The following is a 19116-nucleotide window of genomic DNA, read 5'->3' on the forward strand; positions in this document are numbered from 1 at the left end:
TGTTGTAATTTGTATGTAGTAAAGTATGCAGCAATCTTAGTCAACTTTATTCTGTGCTCACTCCATGTGTTATATGGTTAATCTCTTTTAAACCTGACAACTCTAAAAGATAGATACTATTCTTAGCCCATTTTACAGGTGAAGAAAAGATGGGTTAGGGAGGTTCAGTCACTCAGTCAACTCACTCTGCTAAGTAGGAAACATAGGGTGACTTCAAATCCAGGTACGTGAGACTCGGAATGAAACGTTAAACAACTTGGGGATGGTTCACTGTGCTTGGGTGGTGGTGGGCTCACACTATTAGAGAACAGAAAAACAGACAAAAACCAAAACCAAAGAGAATTAATTGCCATGAAATTGATGGTATTATGTAAAAAATACATAGGCGTAAAGACCTGGAATCTGGGGTTGTATTAAATCAGAATGAACTGTGATGATCACTATTCAGCATTCCTGCAGCACCTTTCCAAGCATTTGTATAATGGGGTAACTATTATGCAAATTGAATTAAAAATTGGTTTTCAATCTAGGAAGCTATAGTAGGCCCATGACTAAGAAGTTTTGGAAAAATGGAAAATACAGCTGACAGCATTGAGAGTTTGGCATTATTGTTACTCTCTGCGTTGCTGCTTGCCTTCGTTTTGGAGGAGCACTGCTGGGAAAATTTCTCCAGCTGGTCCAAGTGCTGTGGGCGACTTCATTCCTCTGGATGCCTTTCAGTGACGCTGTGCTTTTGGTTACTGTGACCACTCACATAGGATAACATTACCGTAGCGGTATCCGTGGCCAAGAGACATGACAGCTAGGGCTGGGATGTTTATTCCACTCTACCCTCACTTGTTCTAGTTCTCTGCAATTTTTTTCCACTTGGATTTTGGTATTTGATGCCAACTCAGCAGAATCTTGACTTCAAATCAGATTTTTCTCAGGCCCAATTTAAGATTAAAAAAATAAACATAAATGTGCAACTGGGATGCTAAATGTCAGTTTTAAGGCAGGATATTGGTCCAAAGGATGTATGTGGCTGAAGACAGGAGTTATGCTCCTGTGTTACCTGAAAGTACATAGTAATGCTGAGACACAGGAAAGTACCTAGAAATAGAAACAACACTATGCCTGGCAGCTTTCCTTTCCCAGGCTCTATGCACCTTGCTTACCACCATGCTTCCACTACTAAAGTTCCTTTCTTAAATACAATTATATCTATAAATTAGCCAGAAAAAGGCAATGATAGAAAAATAGACAAAAGTCTTCAATAGGCACTTCGCAAAAGAAGGTACATTGAAAACCAATAACCACATGAAAAATGCTCAATTTCATTGCTGCTGGTGTGATAACAATTAGCAAATTAAAATTATGGTGAGACATCACTATATATACAGAAAAACAACTAAAAAGAAAAGGCAAAAAATAACAAGTGTTGGAGAAGATTTGGAAAAACAGACACACTAACATTCTGCTACAGGGAGTATATATTGGTTAACCAGATTAGAAAACTTTGAATGTTTTGCAAAGTATTTACAAAAGCTTAAAATATGTGTGCTCTATGAACAGACAGTTCCACTCCTAGGTATATACTCACCAGAAATACAACGTTAAGTTCACCAAAACACACACAAAAAACAAACAAATAAAACACGTGAAGAATATTCATGGCTCTGTTTATAATACTCTCAAACAGAAAACTAACCAAATGCCAATTAACAATAAAACGAATAAATTAAATTGTGGCATCTTCACACAATGGAATGCTATATTTACAATGATAATGCCTCACAAATACATGAAAATATAAAGAAATCTCACCAGCATAATGTTAAAAGAAGCCAGGCCCAAAATTATATATATATATATATATATATATATATATATATATATATATATATAATTCAATTCAAGTAAAGTACAAAAATGGACAAAATGCTGTGTGTGGGAAGTTAGAATAATACATACATTTGGGGCAATAGTGCTTAGAAAAGGGCGTTTGGGCTGTTGGTAATGTTCTGTTCCTCAGTTTGGGTACTGGTTATTTCTGTGTGTTCACCTTCATTGAATCATATACTTATGACTCATTCGTTTTTTCTGACTCTATGCTATTATTCAATAAAACTGTTTTTACAGTGGGGTAAGGGAAGACTTCTTTCAAAATGTATTAATCTGAATATTACATAAATGAGGCTGAGTTTATCAGACTAGTTAGCAATCCCCTTGAAAAGCAGAGAGCTGGGTCTTGACACTATGAAACTCAGAAGAAAGTTTTGATATAGGTGGGAAGATGCTAGGGAATCTGAAAGGGTTTTGAGCACAGGGCAGCTCACATTAGGCCCAGATGAAGAGCTATTGCAGATGTAGTTGCCTCTAGGAGGTAGATCATGGATCCTTTAAAGGGCCTGGATCAAGGCAACTGCAAGCAGGTAATAGAAGCAAGAGATTCTGGGACATAAAATGAAAATTTGGAGGGTAAACATTAAAAATAAACTTCCCTTTGTTTACAATTTACCCAGAGCTAAACTTAGCTCAAAATAAATTTGATGTCACTCCAAGTTTCATAGAGTTTAATTAAACTTTTTCTAATAATCCAGAATGATATCTTGCTCTCCTTGCTGGTTACGTGGTATAGGTCTTCATAAAGAATTGTTACTTCTTTATTAACAATCTACTAGGAGGCCGGGCATGGAGACTCATGCCTGAAATCCCAGCCCTTTGGGAGGCTGAGGTGGTAGGATCACTTGAGGCCAGGAGTTTGAGACCAGCCCGGGCAACATAGTGAGACCCTGTCTCTACAAAAACTAAATTAAAAATAAATTTGCTGGTGACAGTAGTGGCACTTGTAGTCTCAGATACTCAGGAGGCTGAAGTGAGAGAATTGCCTCAGGCCAGGAGATCGAGGCTTCAGTGAGCCACAACTGTGTCATTGTACCACCCTGGGTGACAGAACAAGACCTTCCCTGTCTTAGAAAACAAAACAAAACAAAAACAATTCACCAGGAAAGGAGCTGAGAAGGGAAGATAGTGGGTATACATTCATGTAGAACATTCATTCTGTAGAGATTCTAAACAGTGAAGTGTTACCAACAGGACTGTATCATTTTAGTCAACATAAACTCAATGCAACTCAACATAGTTCCAATACTAACTACAAGAGATTTAATTAATTAACATTATTCAAAGGAGAATTAATTTTGTTTAAGGGAAACCATTTCGTATACTAATTCATCCATGAATTCACTCATTTGTTCACGTGTTTCATAAATAATTGATGAATCCCTGTCATATATCACTATCAGGTACTTCTCTTCAAACCTATGATAGTATGAACCGTAGAAACAGTCCCAGCCATGAATGTCTCAAAACATTTGAAATTATAATATAAATCATAAAATTTTAAATAAAAGAAATGGCAGGCACCTAAACTAGAGTGTGTTTTTTAGAAATCCTTCTGATGAGTTAAAAAAAATGGCAGAGAATTGAGAAATAAATTATAGTAATATAAAATATCCAGGATTTTAAATTCTGTCAAATATGTTTGTAGTATCAGTTTAAAATGTATGCTTCTTTCTGTACATTTAAGAGAGTTAGATCTGAGTATTGAGCTCCTATAAGGAACTCAATTTTGTTTATTTTTGTCTATTTCTACAGAAAGAATATGCAATAGAGAAGTCATTTGTTTTCATCTCTTTTTGTTTTCTTCTCTTTTTTGGGAGACCTGTTACTCTCTTGGACTGCAACAAAGACCACAGTTTCCACAGCAGTTTTTAATCTCAGTGGATTCCTTTCTTTCTTTGAGTCAAGAATAGCAGAGATGGCCTCAAACCAAGATCTGCAAAGTCAAGTTAACTAGAGCTATTCAACTTCTTTTCTTTCTGAGTGATTGGTTCCTCTTGGCACCACTTCTTTTCTTTTGTCTTTTAACAAAAATGTTGCTTAATCTTGTAATGGAGATTTAATACTGTGATTCCTTTTTTGCTCCTTCCTACAGCCAATTTCCCTCAATATTTAAAGAAGATACATAACTCCTCATAATTTGAAATTGAAACATATATCTTTAAATCAACAGGCTGTTCTGAATTTAAGAAGTGAAGTCCCATCAATTGATGTTTGTTTGAGGGCTTCATATTTCTTAGGAAAGGGCTGGCCTATTTTTTCTGGGCTAACTTGGCTCCCACCTCTCCCTTTCCCAACTCAATAGGAAGCTCTATGTAGGTATCTGCAATTGCAATTAACAGAGTTCTGGGATAGAACTCTAAGGGAAATATAAAATTATGCTTTGAAAATTATGTATTTATTTGTTCTGGCTTTTTAAAATTGGCCATCAGGGCATTTTCCTTTTGAGGATAGTCATAATCCTCCTCCCTATGTAACCCTCATCTTCCCCATCAAATCACAGAAGGCTTATAGATAATAAATAATTACAGTGTTGGTCAGACACTGTAATTCTCTCTAATGACATTTTTGTGTTATGTGTTAACATTAACGTTATCTAAGAGGTTGGGTTAATAATAATATCGGCCTCATGAGTTAAATAAAATAATGGGAATTAAACAACATAGTGCCTGTAAATTGTTTATATAATTTCTGGTCCATAGTGGACACTTAGTAAATTTTTGCTATCTTTCTATTGTCATTATTATCATTTTATTTATAGAAGATTCTTGTTTTTGTAGTAGTTATGTTCTAAAAGGTCCCCTTGAACACTGTATTAGCAAATACTGAATCATTGCCCCTAGGGAAAACATAGGAGTAGGCTCCTACAAGACTCTGGTCACAATATTTCATTAACCAAACAATACATAACCTTAGTTGATGCATGTTTCTGTTTAAAAACACTTTACTATACAGTTGATTCATTAACAATGAACTCAGATAACAGCATGATAACTCATGTCTAAATAAAGCTAACACAAACATTTCCTACATAAGGTGCATCACAGTGTTCTTGCTCTTAGAAATTGTATTAGTCCGTTTTCAGGCTACTAATAAAGATATACCCTAGACCAGGCGTCCCCAAACTTTCTACACAGGGGGCCAGTTCACTGTCCCTCAGACTGTTGGAGGGCCACCACATACTGTGCTCCTCTCACTGACCACCAATGAAAGAGGTGCCCCTTCCTGAAGTGTGGCGGGGGGGCTGGATAAATGGCCTCAGGGGGCCGCATGTGCCCCGCGGGCTGTAATTTGGGGACGTCTGCCCTAGACAGAGTAATTTACAAAGGAAAGAGTTTTAATTGATTCACAGTTCTGCAGGGCTGGGAGGCCTTAGGAATCTTACAATCATGATGGAAGTGGAAGCAAATACAACCTTCATTACATGGTGGCAGGTAGAGAAGTGCCAAGCAAATGGGGAAAGTCCCTTATAAAACCATCAGATATGGTGAGAACTCACTTGCATAAGAACAGCAGCATAAGGGTAACTGCTCCCATGATTCAATTACCTCCTACTGGGTCCCCACCCATGATATGTGGGGATTATGGGAACTACATTTCAAGATGAGATTTGGGTGGGGAAACAACCAAACCATATCAGGAATGGTAGGCAACATTTCAGCACTATGCTTGGGAATCATTTTAAATAGAAAAATCACTGACAAAAACCACAAACTTGCAAAAGTCATGCCAAATAGACCACACAAAGGACACTTGTTCACAGTAGGAGAACTGAAACAAGAAGGCAGAACATTGTCTGATTCATCCACAGCTGGGAACATGCACTTCAGGTGACTCATATTTTTCACTGCTCTGAGCATGTTGGTGAATGACTTTGAAAGCACCAGGAGACTTGACTTCTGAATTACAAATAAATGTCAGCCAGTAAGCAAATTTACAAATACAGAATCTGTCAATAATGAGGATTAATTGTATTGCACTTCCAAAAAACTCAAATAAATTCAGTCTGCCCAGACAATAGAGATAAAGAGAAAAGCGGCAGGAAAAGAACTAGAGATTGACACTTACGCCAGGAAAGATAGGACCTAGCCACATTGTTAGGACGTTAGTCCTTTTTGCTGATAATAATAATAAGACATAGTATATCTATTTCTACCTGAAAATGGCATGACTTTGCATATAGAGAATCCTAAGAAATCTACTAAAAACTATGAGAATTAATAACTTCAGCAAGGCTGCAGCATACAATATCAATACAAAAACCAATTATATTTCTATGTAGTGGCAATGAGCAAACAAAAGGAAGTCAAAAAACAATTTCATTTACAATAACATTCAAAAAATATTTAGGGATAAATTCAACAAAAATCCCCAAACTTCTCTGAAAGTCATGAAACATTACTGAAAAAAAATAAAGACCTACATAAATGAAAAGACATCCATGAATGGAGAGAATTAATATTCTTAAGAAGGCAATACTCTCCAATTTGATATTATACATTCAGCATAATCCCTATGAAAATTGTAGCTTTTGTTTACATAAATTGATATACTGATGTTAAAATTCCTATGGAAATTCAATTGATCTAGGTAGCCAAAACAATTTAAAAAAAGTTGGCAAACTCACACCTCTTTATTTGAAAACTCACTATGAAGCTACAGTAATTAAGATAGTACAGTACTGGCACAAGGTTAGACATAAAGATCGATGGAATAGAACTGACAGTTTGGAAACAAACCCTTACATTATGGTCAAAAAAATGCTGAGACACTTCAGTGAGGGGGAGAATAGTCTGTTCAACAAATGTTACTGAGATAACTCTAAATTGAATGCAAAATTGTACTCTTAACTCACACCATGTACAAAAATTACCCCATAATGAATGAAAGATCAAACTGTAAGCTAAAACTATAAAACACCTAGGAGAAAATTATAAATCTTGATGACAGTTTATTTCTCAATTATTTCTTATATGTGATACCAAATGAATTAGCAATAGCAAGAACCACCAAAGATAAACTGGATATCATCAAAATTAAAAACAAGTGCTTCAAAAAAACATAATTGAAAAGGTGAGCAAACTACAAAACTGGGAGAAAACTTTTTGCAAATTGTTTATCTGATATGTATCTTGTATCTAGAATATATAAATAATGATTACAACTCAGCAAGGAAAAAACAATTAGAAATGTGCAAAGTATCTGAACAGATGGTCCTCTAAAGAAGATAAAAGCACCCGAAAAGATGCTACCTTTATTTGCTATCAGAAAAATGCAAATCAAAACTTCAGTGAAATAATACTACACAACCATGAGAATGTCTATCATGAAAAGGCAGTTAGTAATAAGTGCTTGTGAGAATATATAAAATTTGTGACCCTCAATACTACAGTACAAATGTAAAATGGTGTTGCTTTGAAAAACAGTCCGGTAGTTCTTCAACGATTTAAGCATAGCATTACCATATGACCCAGCAGTGCCACATCTAGGTATATACCCAAGAGAAATAAAAATATATGTCCACACAAAACTAGTACACGAATGTTGATAGCAAGAACAGTCATAATAGTTGCAAAATGGAAAAAGCCTAAATGCCCATTAACTCATTACTAGATAAATAACATGATACATCCATACAATGGAATATTATTTATCAATAAAAAGTAATGACGTACCAATTAATACATGCTATGACATGGATAAACCTTGAAAACATTATGCTAAATAAAGGATCCAGTCACAAAGGACCACGTACCATATGGTTCAATGTATAAGAAATTTCTGGAACAGGCAAATCTATAGAGACAGGAAGCATATTCGTGGTTTCCAGAGGCTGAGGAGACAAAGTGATGGGGAATGACTACTAATGTGTTTGGGGTTTCTTTTGTGAATGCTGAAGACGTTTTGGAATTAGACAGTTTAGGAATAAGTGATGGTTACGTAACTTTGTGGATATACTAAAAACCACTGAATTTTATGCTTTATAAAGGTGAATTTTATGTGTAAATTATATTAAAAGATTTAAAGAATTGTATAAAATATCAACTTTGATCATGATGCAGTAATTGCTAAGAGAATTGCCCTCCCACTGGTAATCATCCCAAAAAAACATGGATAAAATTTGCGATGAAGACTTTTGAGGCTATGGGCAATGGGTGGTAAAGAACTGTCATTTTTGAGAAAAGAAAAAATGATAAACTTTTTTGAACTTGAGTATATGAAGAATGGAGCCCAAACAGAATATAGCAATCTTGTGTTGCTCAGGTGGCAGGTATTTGTTTTCAGAGGCATAGAAGAAGGTGAAATTTGAGAGCAGGTTCCCAATGTTGAGGGAGCTATTCAGGTGAGTAGAATAAGTATGGATGCAGGTTCCATCCCTACTGTGATCCTGGACTCTGTATGCCCAGGGTAAGTCTCCATGAGGCCTAGAAGAGAACAGCTCCTGTGAGACACAAGGTGAATGAAGGTTTCAGAGTTTTCTGTGTGCTGAGAGGGTGAGAGGAAGGGAGAAAGAGGGAGGAAAGACCATGGAAGACAGAAGATATGATTGAATATATTCCATAGCAACAATGCCACACCATGACAATCTTCACATTTCAAGGGATCAAACAAAACCAAAACGGTCCTAAATAATTATTAAGGATTGTCAACAATGCCAATCCATAAAAATTTAAGAAAAATCAAAATGAAAAATGTTAAATACTAGGTTTGCCACCCAGAAGACTCATTAACTGTGGGGAACCCCACTGCAGATTGAGAATAATTAGAAGGGGTAAGTCTAAGCATTTGGTAGAATTCGTTTAGCTTGGCATGTTCCATTTATGTGAAGTGATAGGCTGAAAGAGGAGGAGTAACAGACAAAATGGAGAGAAATTCCAAGATCACTTTCTACTCAATAAATTATTCTATAGAACAGAATTCTTCCAGAAATAGAGTTTCACAAGATCAATCCAGTTAGTTTATTCATGTAAATGGAATCCTTCATTTGGAGTCAAACTACTTACAGTTATAATAGAAGCACAACTCAATTTTAAAATCAGGGATTAATGTCCACAAAGGTATCAGTCAGCTGTTTTCATTAATACTTTACCCTGTGTCCTTTCCATTTGAGTAAAGAATACATCTGCCAATTGCAAATTTTTATTCACCTATTGGCTGAACAAAAAGGCCAATTGAAAATGAGGTTAGGGAAAACCTGAGCCTGGTCTTATCACATTAACAAGTGATTTTAAAAATTGTTTTAACCTTGTAGTACGTGGTTAGTCACCACCATGTGCACCACTAACTCAAACTAGATTCTTGTTCTTTTGCCAAGTAATGTCACTTTAAATGTGTGCAAATATCAATATCACAGTGAAATTTAGGACCTAAATTCTGACAAGGTGTAACCACATACATGGTAATGAAACTTCATCTGTTCCTTAAAAACTTCTTCTCTAAAGATGCTTTATTTTCAGAGAAATGAAACCTATTTAAGTTTAAAATATCCATTCAGAACAGCTATGAAAAAATAAACTGTACTGAAAAAAATCCTAGCTCTAAGTATATATGGATTTGTTATTCCCTGCAACTCACTGGTAATGTTTTCTAAGGGACTAAATTTTTTAATACATTATATATGAGAAAGCAAAGTTTTACTGTATTGTATATTAGGTTAAACCCTTTAAAATAAATACTAGACAGTGAAATTCATCACAATATGCCTTCATTTAACATTTTCCTGCAGCTAATGTTCATTTTTTAAAGGTCTGGCTAAGGGCCCAAAGAGGATCATATATCACTGAAAAAAAAAAAAATCCTAGATTTCTGGAAAACATTACAGAGACATTCCAGTGCATTTAATTTTTAAAAAATGATATTTGTCAAATTGTTAGCCATCTATTAGACTGTGCACTCTGTGAATATACCACCATTTTAAAGTGTTGATAATGCATCTTACTGGCCTGCCCACTAGTCAAGAGTTCCTGGTAAAATATTTTCCTACCACATAAGCCACTAGTCATCAACCATGTCAAACAACATTTTCAATCTGGATAATAAAAATTCTAAGTTGACTATACTCAATAAATAATCAAGAGATATATGATACTAATCATATAATATTTTAAGTATATTTAAATGAAGCTATATAACACATAGGAATTTAAGGCAAAACTTTTATACTGATCCAACATAGATAAATTTATTAATTACTATGTTTTATAAATGTATAATTTTTAACCCAGTCTTCTTCAGGCTGAAATTCAGTTGCATATCTGTATTTAAAGCCTAGGACCAGAAATCTACCCTAGCTGAAGAGTAAAAATATCAAATAAATTTACTTAAGTTCTGTTCTCTTTTCCACATATGTTATATATTTTGTATATGTAATAAACATATTTTAGTGATATTAATCTGATATTTATTCTCTATATAAAATATGTAATTATTGTATATATGTATATATTTAGCTAGAAATATATTCATATGTATAATATACAAATATAATTTTACATTTATAATACATATATTTATAAATGTATATTTTTTACTATATATAGTGATAAAATATACATAATATAAAATTTATACTTTTAATCAGTTAAGTGTACAGTTTAGTGACATTAACTATATTCACATGGTTCTGCAACCATCTTCACCATCCATCTCAGGGACTTTGTCAGCCCAGACTGAAACTCTGTACAAATTAAATGATAACTCCCCATTATTCACTCCCCCAATCCCTAGCAACCCCCAATCCCTAGCAACCACCACTTTACCTTCTGTCTCTATGAATTTGACCACTTTGTGTACCTCATATGGGAAGAATCATACAAAATTTGTCCTTTTGGACCAGCTTCTTATACAGAGTATAATGTCTTCAAGGTTCATCCACATTGTAGCACGTGTCAAATTCCTTCCTTTTCAAGGCTGGGCTATATTCTATTGTCTGTATACACGACCTTTTGTTTATCCATTCAGCCATTGATGGACAGGGGAGCTGTTTCCACCTTTTGGCTATTGTGATGATGTTACTAGGAACATGGGTGTATTTGTTTGAGTTTCTGCTTTAAGTCTTCTGGTATATAACCAGAAGTGGAATTGCTGGATTCTTTACAGTATATTTTTAATACATTTTTGAGTCTACCCATAGGCTCATTTCATATTTTCAAAGTGGTTATTGCTGTTTTGAGGGACAGCAATGTCACCGTATCTTTCTCTTAGAGTGTTCCCAGTCAAAACATTTTCTCTCCTTGTCTCCTTGCCCTCAAATTGATAGGGCTTCTTTCTGTTGGGGGGAAATAGGGGAGGGACAGCATTGGGTGGGGAGTTGGGGAGAGATAGCATGGGGAGAAATGCCAGATACAGGTGAAGGGGAGGGAGGAAGGCAGCAAATCACTCTGCCATGTGTGTACCTATGCAACTATCTTGCATGTTCTTCAAATGTACCCCAAAACCTAAAATACAATTTAAAAAAAAAGAAAGTCCACCATTAACCTATTTATAAATTATGAGTATTTATTTTGCTTAGGGGCACTTAAGAGTTAGCTTTTGGAATATCAAACTTGGAAGAGGCTTGGGAAAAAAAAGTCTGTTTTTCAACCTCCATGTAGGGTCAACATAACTCTCTTCTAGTGCAAACTTCAAGAAGACAACACTTCAAAGCCTTTCTCATCAATCTCTTCTTATAGTTCACACTCTCTCAAGAAGTTTCTTTATATCTGCCTTAATTCTCACTTTGCTGTTATGCTTCTTACCCTGCTTCCCTGTCAGTTCCTCTTTCTTTCCATCCTGAACTCCGCATCCTTCCCAAAATGTACACATTGATCTTTGATAATTCAGGTAAGTGCCATCTCTTTTTGAATGTCCTTCCTGATCTAACACGATAATTTAATAGTTTCTTTTTCTGAAAACTGGAGATAATTTTTTTTCCATTGGTTTATTGTAAAGACTCAATTGTGAAAGAAATACGCTGAGCACTTCTAAAGCGGATAATAAGCTCTCAATAAAAATTAGCTGTTGTTACTAATGAAAACAAAATGTAAGAGGAATAAATAACAGTTGCTTCACATCTGTATATTACAGTTTTGTGTGTAAAACCATTATTACTTTGCCATTTAGCTGAACTATATTTTTTATTACCTTTTCTACTACATCCTGTTTTCTCACTTTATACTTAAAGCTCTTCCCTGAGTCTTCACTCATTAAATTATCCTCATATACTTCAGATATCCCTAAGCTTGACATAAAAATAGGAATTAAAAATTTTAAACACAATTTAAGGTGGAGGGGAGATTCTAATTAACTATCTTCTATCATTATGATGCACATTCTCTAATACTCTGTTATTAAGCCAGTGGTGTGTCCTTAGCCTTTTTCGGGTCACATCACAAATATGATGAAAACTATAGATTATCGCTTGACTCCCCAAAAATACAACTCAAAATTTTACATTGAAATTCTGAGAGTTCATGGATCCCCATGAATATTTCCAGAGAGTCCATAGATACTTCATAACACTGATTACTGTATAATATAAACACAGTAAATTTCAATTGTTCTATTTTCCTCTGAAACACACTTCATATTGTTTGTCCCATTATTTTATCTCATTCTACTTATTCCTGTCTATACCCTTTATGGTTTTCCAGTGGTTAGGCCAAAGCCAATTTAGTCAAATGTTCAAAGATCTGCAAAAAGGCATTCTAAGCACAAGTCAGGGAATTATCTCTGTGTATAGGATAAGTTATTATGTTTATTTCCTCACACTGGTATAATAAGTGTTGGGAAAGTCCTCTTTAGGCACAAACATAGCACATATAATTTTTAAAAATTCCTTAGTGTATTTAGAAATTCTAAACCCTAGAAAAATTAAACTTTCTGAATTAACATAGTAGTTTGGAAGATTTACTTAAATGTAATTTCTTTCTCAAAAAAAAAAAATGTTTTCCCTATTCTATAGAAAACTGAACTACCCTGGTGGCTTTTGTAACTTTTTGTGAGATTCTACACCATCAGACTAAACCTGATTCACTCAAGGGCTTTTAAACCAGTGAAGACAATTTTTTTCTCGTCTGTGATATTCTTACACCTGTTTATAGATAATCGGCTCCATTTGAAGGCAAAATGCAAATTGAATTGAGAACAGGGGAAATGCACAGGACAAAATTTTTCCCCATGATGAACAAGGCAATTTGATTCTAAATTAAATACATTGATCGCCAAAATGTCCTAATAATGTCATCCCTACAGTGCTTTGATTTTAACTTTAGTCTATACTAAATATCACTTCAACTTTGGCTTCATCATAATTGATCTTATTACATTATATTTGATTGGATATGCCCTATTCTGCAATACTCAGGAAATACTCCAAAAAGGTGCATGCCAATGATCAACCATCCCTCTTTATCTGCTAAGGACTGAGTAGTTATGAGTTCGGTTGTGCTGTGTATCATTAGCTACCAGTCACATGCCACCAGTGCCCCCAGAATAACAAACATTAAAAGTCATTGAAAACTCCAGGTATCATCGAGTAGGAGCTTGACAATACGAATGAGAATTTCTTTAAGGAAATTACTTCCAGTAAAGTTGTGGAATAACTGATGAACAAAGAAGGGAGAAAGAGCATGATTGAACTGCAAGTGATGTGATATCACACAATTTCACCTGTTTATTCTATAAATGAAAATATGAAGTAACTGATGATTCTTAATTTGCACTAAAGACATAATTTATGGAGGAATTTAGTCGTTTGCGATTTAAGAAACCTGACTCTAGACTTGAATTTGCCATTAATATTGTGCAAGATAGTTTTTCTGTGTCGCAGTTGCCACAAATTTTGAATGAGAAGATTGGGTTAGGATGCCATGATGCTAATCTCTAGCTAGGCTGTTTTAATTCCTGGGCTAATATTATTTATTCTGAACATTTACATTCAAATATGAACATAGTAAATGGTGGTCTTTGCCATCAAGTTAACATCAGGAAATCCTGCTTATAATAATAATTATTATTCAATTAATATTAACAATTATGGGAAGATAATATGATATGTACTTTAAAATATATTATATTTAATGTGTTTTGGTTTAAAATTGTCAAACAAATTTTTACTCTTTTGTTTCTAAACAATAGAAACTTTTTAATTTTAAAATATGTAAATAATCACTTACAGATTATCATCCACATTTCTGGATTCTAGAGATATTCAGAAGTATGTAGAAAAGGATTCTCTGTCCATAGGAACAGAGAATTGGGAATATTTCAATACAAATTAAAGATAATCTCAGAGTGTGATCATTCCTTTAAAAAACTAAAGCAGCCTTTTATACATAATATTGGGTGAAGTAGCTGAGGGATGAGAAGATGTTGCTATAGATAAGACAGTCACCTCTAACAAGGAGAAATTCAGGCTAAGGAACACATTGTGAGAATCCATCAGTCGTGCCAAGACACAGAGACAGGAAAGTTCAACGTTTACACGGTGGGAATGAGCTTGCCCTTCAAGGAACAGGGAGGCTAGTGTGGAATGAGATGGGATGAAGTCAGAGGTATATGCCAGGGCCAGCTTGATGAGAAATCAAAAGTGTCCACTAAAATACTATCCATCTATAATAACTATAAGCTTTTAAATATTTAATATAAGTGTATTCAAGGGACATTTTTGCTTAAAACCCAAACTGACTATAAATACTTCTGTTTTCTATGGGGTATGAGTGTAGAGACAGTGGTGTGTGTGTGTGTGTGTGTGTGTGTGTGTGTGTGTGTGTTGGGGCAAAAATGTTTCTCAAGAATATAGTAACATTTTCTTATACCTCTTGAAGAGATTGGCAAAGGACAGACAATGGTAAAGTCCTGAAGCACATATTTAGAAATGCACTTAGTGAGTCTTTACATGTGCCTTGGCAACTCAGAGCTGAATTTGGATTCCATTAGAGAAAGTGAGATTCTCTTGTAAAGGATAAGAGGGTCTCTAGTCCATGTGAGGTGGGCACCAACATACCTTTAAGTCCAGAACTCTCCAATATTGAAAATTGTGTTATTGTTCTGTAAACTGCTTTTAGTTTCACCAAACTTTCAGTAAAGTCGCTATAAGAAAAATACTTCTTGTGAGCAGAGTTGCTTTTTTAAGGGAATGAAGGAAAACGGCTGAGTTCTATGCTTGATTTCATGCAGGGCAGAGAGAATGGATCTGATACAGGAATGAGACTTGGAATCCTGTGAAATCTGAAACTTGAAGCCAGAAGAGACCACAGGAATATAAGTCCCCCAGGAATGCACAGAAATCTTAAGAATGGCGTGGGATGGGTGGCTTGAGCTTTCACGTAAGTTGTGTAAGTGTTTATGTATTTGTGCATTCATATCCAGTGTTTCATCTATATGAAGACTCTTAAAGAAAAAGAAATTAATTGGAAAGGGAAAGAGAGAGAGAGAAAGAGAGACTTCTTTCTTAGAAACTAGACGTATCCACGATGCCAAAACACCCAATCAAGTTGGCAAGGGGGAAAAATGTTAATTTAGCTCCTTTATACATGGTGGTCAAAACAATTGGCAGACTTGCCAAGTTTTTTTATTTCCCAACCACTTGTTTTGGCATAATATAGACACAACTCAAAAATAAATATTTACAAGTAGAGCTGCATTGACTTTATTCCAAATTCTGAGAAAATTTCATGAACTTTTTTTTAGTTTTATCAGAGTGAGAATTCATGTGAATAACTTGTCCCATTTGCTGTGGGACTCTGGAGTTTAAGTGGGTCAGGGTTTTGAAGTGTTGAAAGATATTATAAAGCACTTACAAGTATTCAGCTAGTCAGACTGCTCAATTAGCTGAACATTTATAACCTCAAGATTTTGACAGAGCATGATTCATGTAGAAATGACCCCTTGGACAACAGATGGCTTTATTGTAGGTATGCTTGAAAGAAAACACACAAAGCAATAGGATTTGAAGGAAAGAAAAATGGAACATTTAGAGAAAGTAAAATTGAACTGAGCAGTATGAACTGTACTCTTTAAAAAAGGAAATTGTTGAAAAAAATTCACTGATACATTTTTTAATGATGGGATGCCCTTTTTAATTTTATCTTAAGAATATTCAAGACATTTATTTATGGGACATATCACAAAACCAAAATAGATCATAACTAATATCATTAGGTACAAACCATACTCTATTCATTTTACAAATCTAAATTAAGTATTAAAAAAAAAAGGTATTGGAAAGTAAGAACCAAAATGTCAACTAAAAACTTAATCCAGAACATTTTAAAAAAAATTTTCCCCTACCTTCCCCCTGTAGCTAGGGCTGCTAATAGTCTAGAGAGTACTCTGGAGAAGTATTCTGAAGAAACCAACTCAAAATTATATTTTAGAATAACATTGTTACCACCAAAATATGTCAAATTTTAATTTAAAAGGTTTTATCAAGGGGATACATAAGGAGTAACAAAAGGCATCCTGTGAAATATGAAGAATGGGTACTGTCATCCATGGGGCCTGAAACATCTGTAGTAGAGCAAATATTTCATACCAGAATGCTGCCAGCAAGTAACTTTTCTTTTCTCCCAAGTCCCACAGCCCCAAGGAAGTGATTCAGGGCCACTGGACACCCAGGATCAGCTCTGGTGTCCAACAATTGAGAGCCTGACCTCCAAGAATCTGGCAGGTCCTAGGCAGAGGAGAGCTTGCCTCTCTGTGGTTCAGGAGAGTCAGGGGCCCTGAATGTGGGTGATCAGCTTTTCTAAGCTGACTGCTCCTATTTCATAGTCGAAACAACCAGAGTTATGGAGCAGTAAAGGGACTTCAATCTGGCCACGCTGAGTTAGCCATAGGTGAAAACAGAACACAGTCCTTGAAATCCTACCATCATTACCTCTTCACAACCACTGCCTACTTATTAAAGGCACAATAAAGTAGCATTCCTGCTTATCAACACTTTAAAACTAAGTATGAAGAAACTTAATAATGAAAAACCAAAAAAGAAGCAAAAACTAATTGTATTTTTTCCTCTGTACTTATGTGGTCATTTATTTTTCCTTGAACTCCATTAAGTAAGAAGCCATTTTTATAGTGCAGAATACTAATCATCTATTAAGTATTTTTACAAATGTAAACATACACATTAATATTCTTGTGTTTACTTAGTCCCATTACAACTCTGCAGAGTCGATTATTGTTGTTATTACCTGCATTTAATAGATTAAGAACCTGAAACTCATAGAGAACAATTTATCAAAAGTCAAACTGCTGATACAGACTACACTTAATGTTTAAATATAGAACTTCTGGCTCTAAATTACATTTCCTTTTCTTTCACTATGCACCTATAACTCAAATGAATCTAAATAAATATTTTTCTACCAATTTATTATAAAATCTGCCACCATCTTAATAGGGACACATACCAAAAGTATAATTCTTGATTAAGTTGTATGAAGATCTTATAAAAATTTATCAATGTTGCAGAGATCATTGTTTACACGTGCAAAATACCTTTTTTCCTTTTCAATATTCATAATTTCATCCAGTAAATACAAAAAAGAAGCCCAACCTCAACATCTTAGATGTTTACTATTATTTCCTCAAACCTCTCCCCTTTTGCATATACATTCTTTTTCTTTTTATAATTTAAAGTATCAGAAAATCCTTTAGGAAATGTAATGATTACAAATAAAACTGAATTGAAAGAGGAAAAAAATCAGGAGCAAGAGAGAGAGAAATCTAACATGATTCTAGTTTGGTATTATTACAGTGGCCTAATCAAGAACAAAAGTGAAATACTGTATTTTGTGGCTGCACATATCATTTATACATACAAGCAAGAGCAAAAAATGGCTTTGTCTACAAATATCGTCCATGAATGAACTCTTAGTTAAGAAGAAAAAATAAATGCAGCATACATTATTACTGACAGAAAATACAGTTAAAGTGCAGAACACAGTTAATCTAGTAAGCACATAGCAGTCCACAAATTACTTACAAGGACAGTTTGAGGCTTCTGCAGTCTGCTTCTATGTGAGATAGTCATTGTCACTACATAGACTTTTCTGCCCTTCTGCTAAATGCTCCATGACTTTCTTGGCAAAACTAAAGGTAAGTTATTCTTATCAAGTAATAGAACTGTCATAATTATGATTTTTAGGATCATCCAAATTAATTACAACTTCAAGTATTGACACAGACTAAAATAGCAAGAGCTACTGGTGATCTGAAACTACTCACAGCGTGTCCCAGAGAGTCCTTGGCCAGGAGTACATGTAGCTTAAAAAAAACACATAACCCTTTAGGCCCAGCAGGCAAGTAAGGCCTTGGTAGAGATGTCAGCCATAAGTAGGAAAGACTTTTCAATTGTTTACATATAATTTTCCTCTGATTAGTGAGAACTGATTTTAATATTTGCCACTTCTTTTCTCAAACAGAACCATATGGGATCAAGTTTAGTGGGCAGCTGCTTCATTAAAGAGAGCGAGAGCGAGAGAGAGAGAGAGAGAGTGAGAGAGAGTCATTCCTGTCTAGCAGATCCTGTGATTCTTCCAAAGATGGGAAGAGTAAATATCTATTCACTTATTAATCTTTAAAAATTTCTAAGGAACTTTGCTAGGGGCTGTGCAGACCATGTAAAATAAGAAGACATTTTCAGACATATATGGCAAACTAATTAAAAAAAATAAAGTCTGGTGTCCTGAGTGATTGATGCCTAGGTGGTCAAAGTGAGATCCACTATGGTTATTTGGATGTTGTGTTGCTCATCAAATAACCATACATAGGGTTCTTAATCAATATTGATTTTTAAATGGTATAGTTGAAAGAATGTATTTAAATTAAACAATTTTGAAAATATTCTGAAATATTTGAATAGAATTGACTATGGAATAATTGCAACCTAATCAATAATAGCAATCTAGAATTAGAGTATTCTATGGAATAAAATACATTTCAATAATTCCATGGAATGGAATATATTTTCTTCCTGCTGAAATTTTAATTTTACTTCTATATTTTGAGAATATCAGCTTCATGAGGATAAAACACTTCGTGTCTTTCTAAATACATTAACTCTTTAATGTAAGTTTTAAAGGTGTTTTAGGTCATCCAATTATGAACCGTGACTTCGACACCTTTACACATTTAAAAGTAGAATCAATAAAACAAATTACCTTTCAGAATTTAATTGATTTGTACTTATTTATTTTAAAAATATTAATTTGTAACTTACACATGGGAATTTCCAAATGAGGTAGCAGGCAT

At 34.5% G+C, this 19116-nt stretch overlaps 1 protein-coding gene across 1 annotated transcript in view; it reads right to left on the reverse strand.

Moving 5' to 3' along the window:
* The window catches only part of EYA4 (EYA transcriptional coactivator and phosphatase 4), a 322772-nt gene extending 304727 nt beyond the window's left edge, over positions 1-18045 (reverse strand). The window contains exon 1 of the mRNA XM_074397435.1: positions 17849-18045. The gene's annotated coding sequence lies outside the window, so the exon portion shown is untranslated. The remainder of the gene's footprint in view (positions 1-17848) is intronic.
* Between the last annotated feature and the right edge of the window lie 1071 nt (positions 18046-19116).

Source organism: Saimiri boliviensis, chromosome 4, assembly GCF_048565385.1.
Source record: "Saimiri boliviensis isolate mSaiBol1 chromosome 4, mSaiBol1.pri, whole genome shotgun sequence".
Taxonomy (NCBI): Eukaryota; Metazoa; Chordata; class Mammalia; order Primates; family Cebidae; genus Saimiri; species Saimiri boliviensis.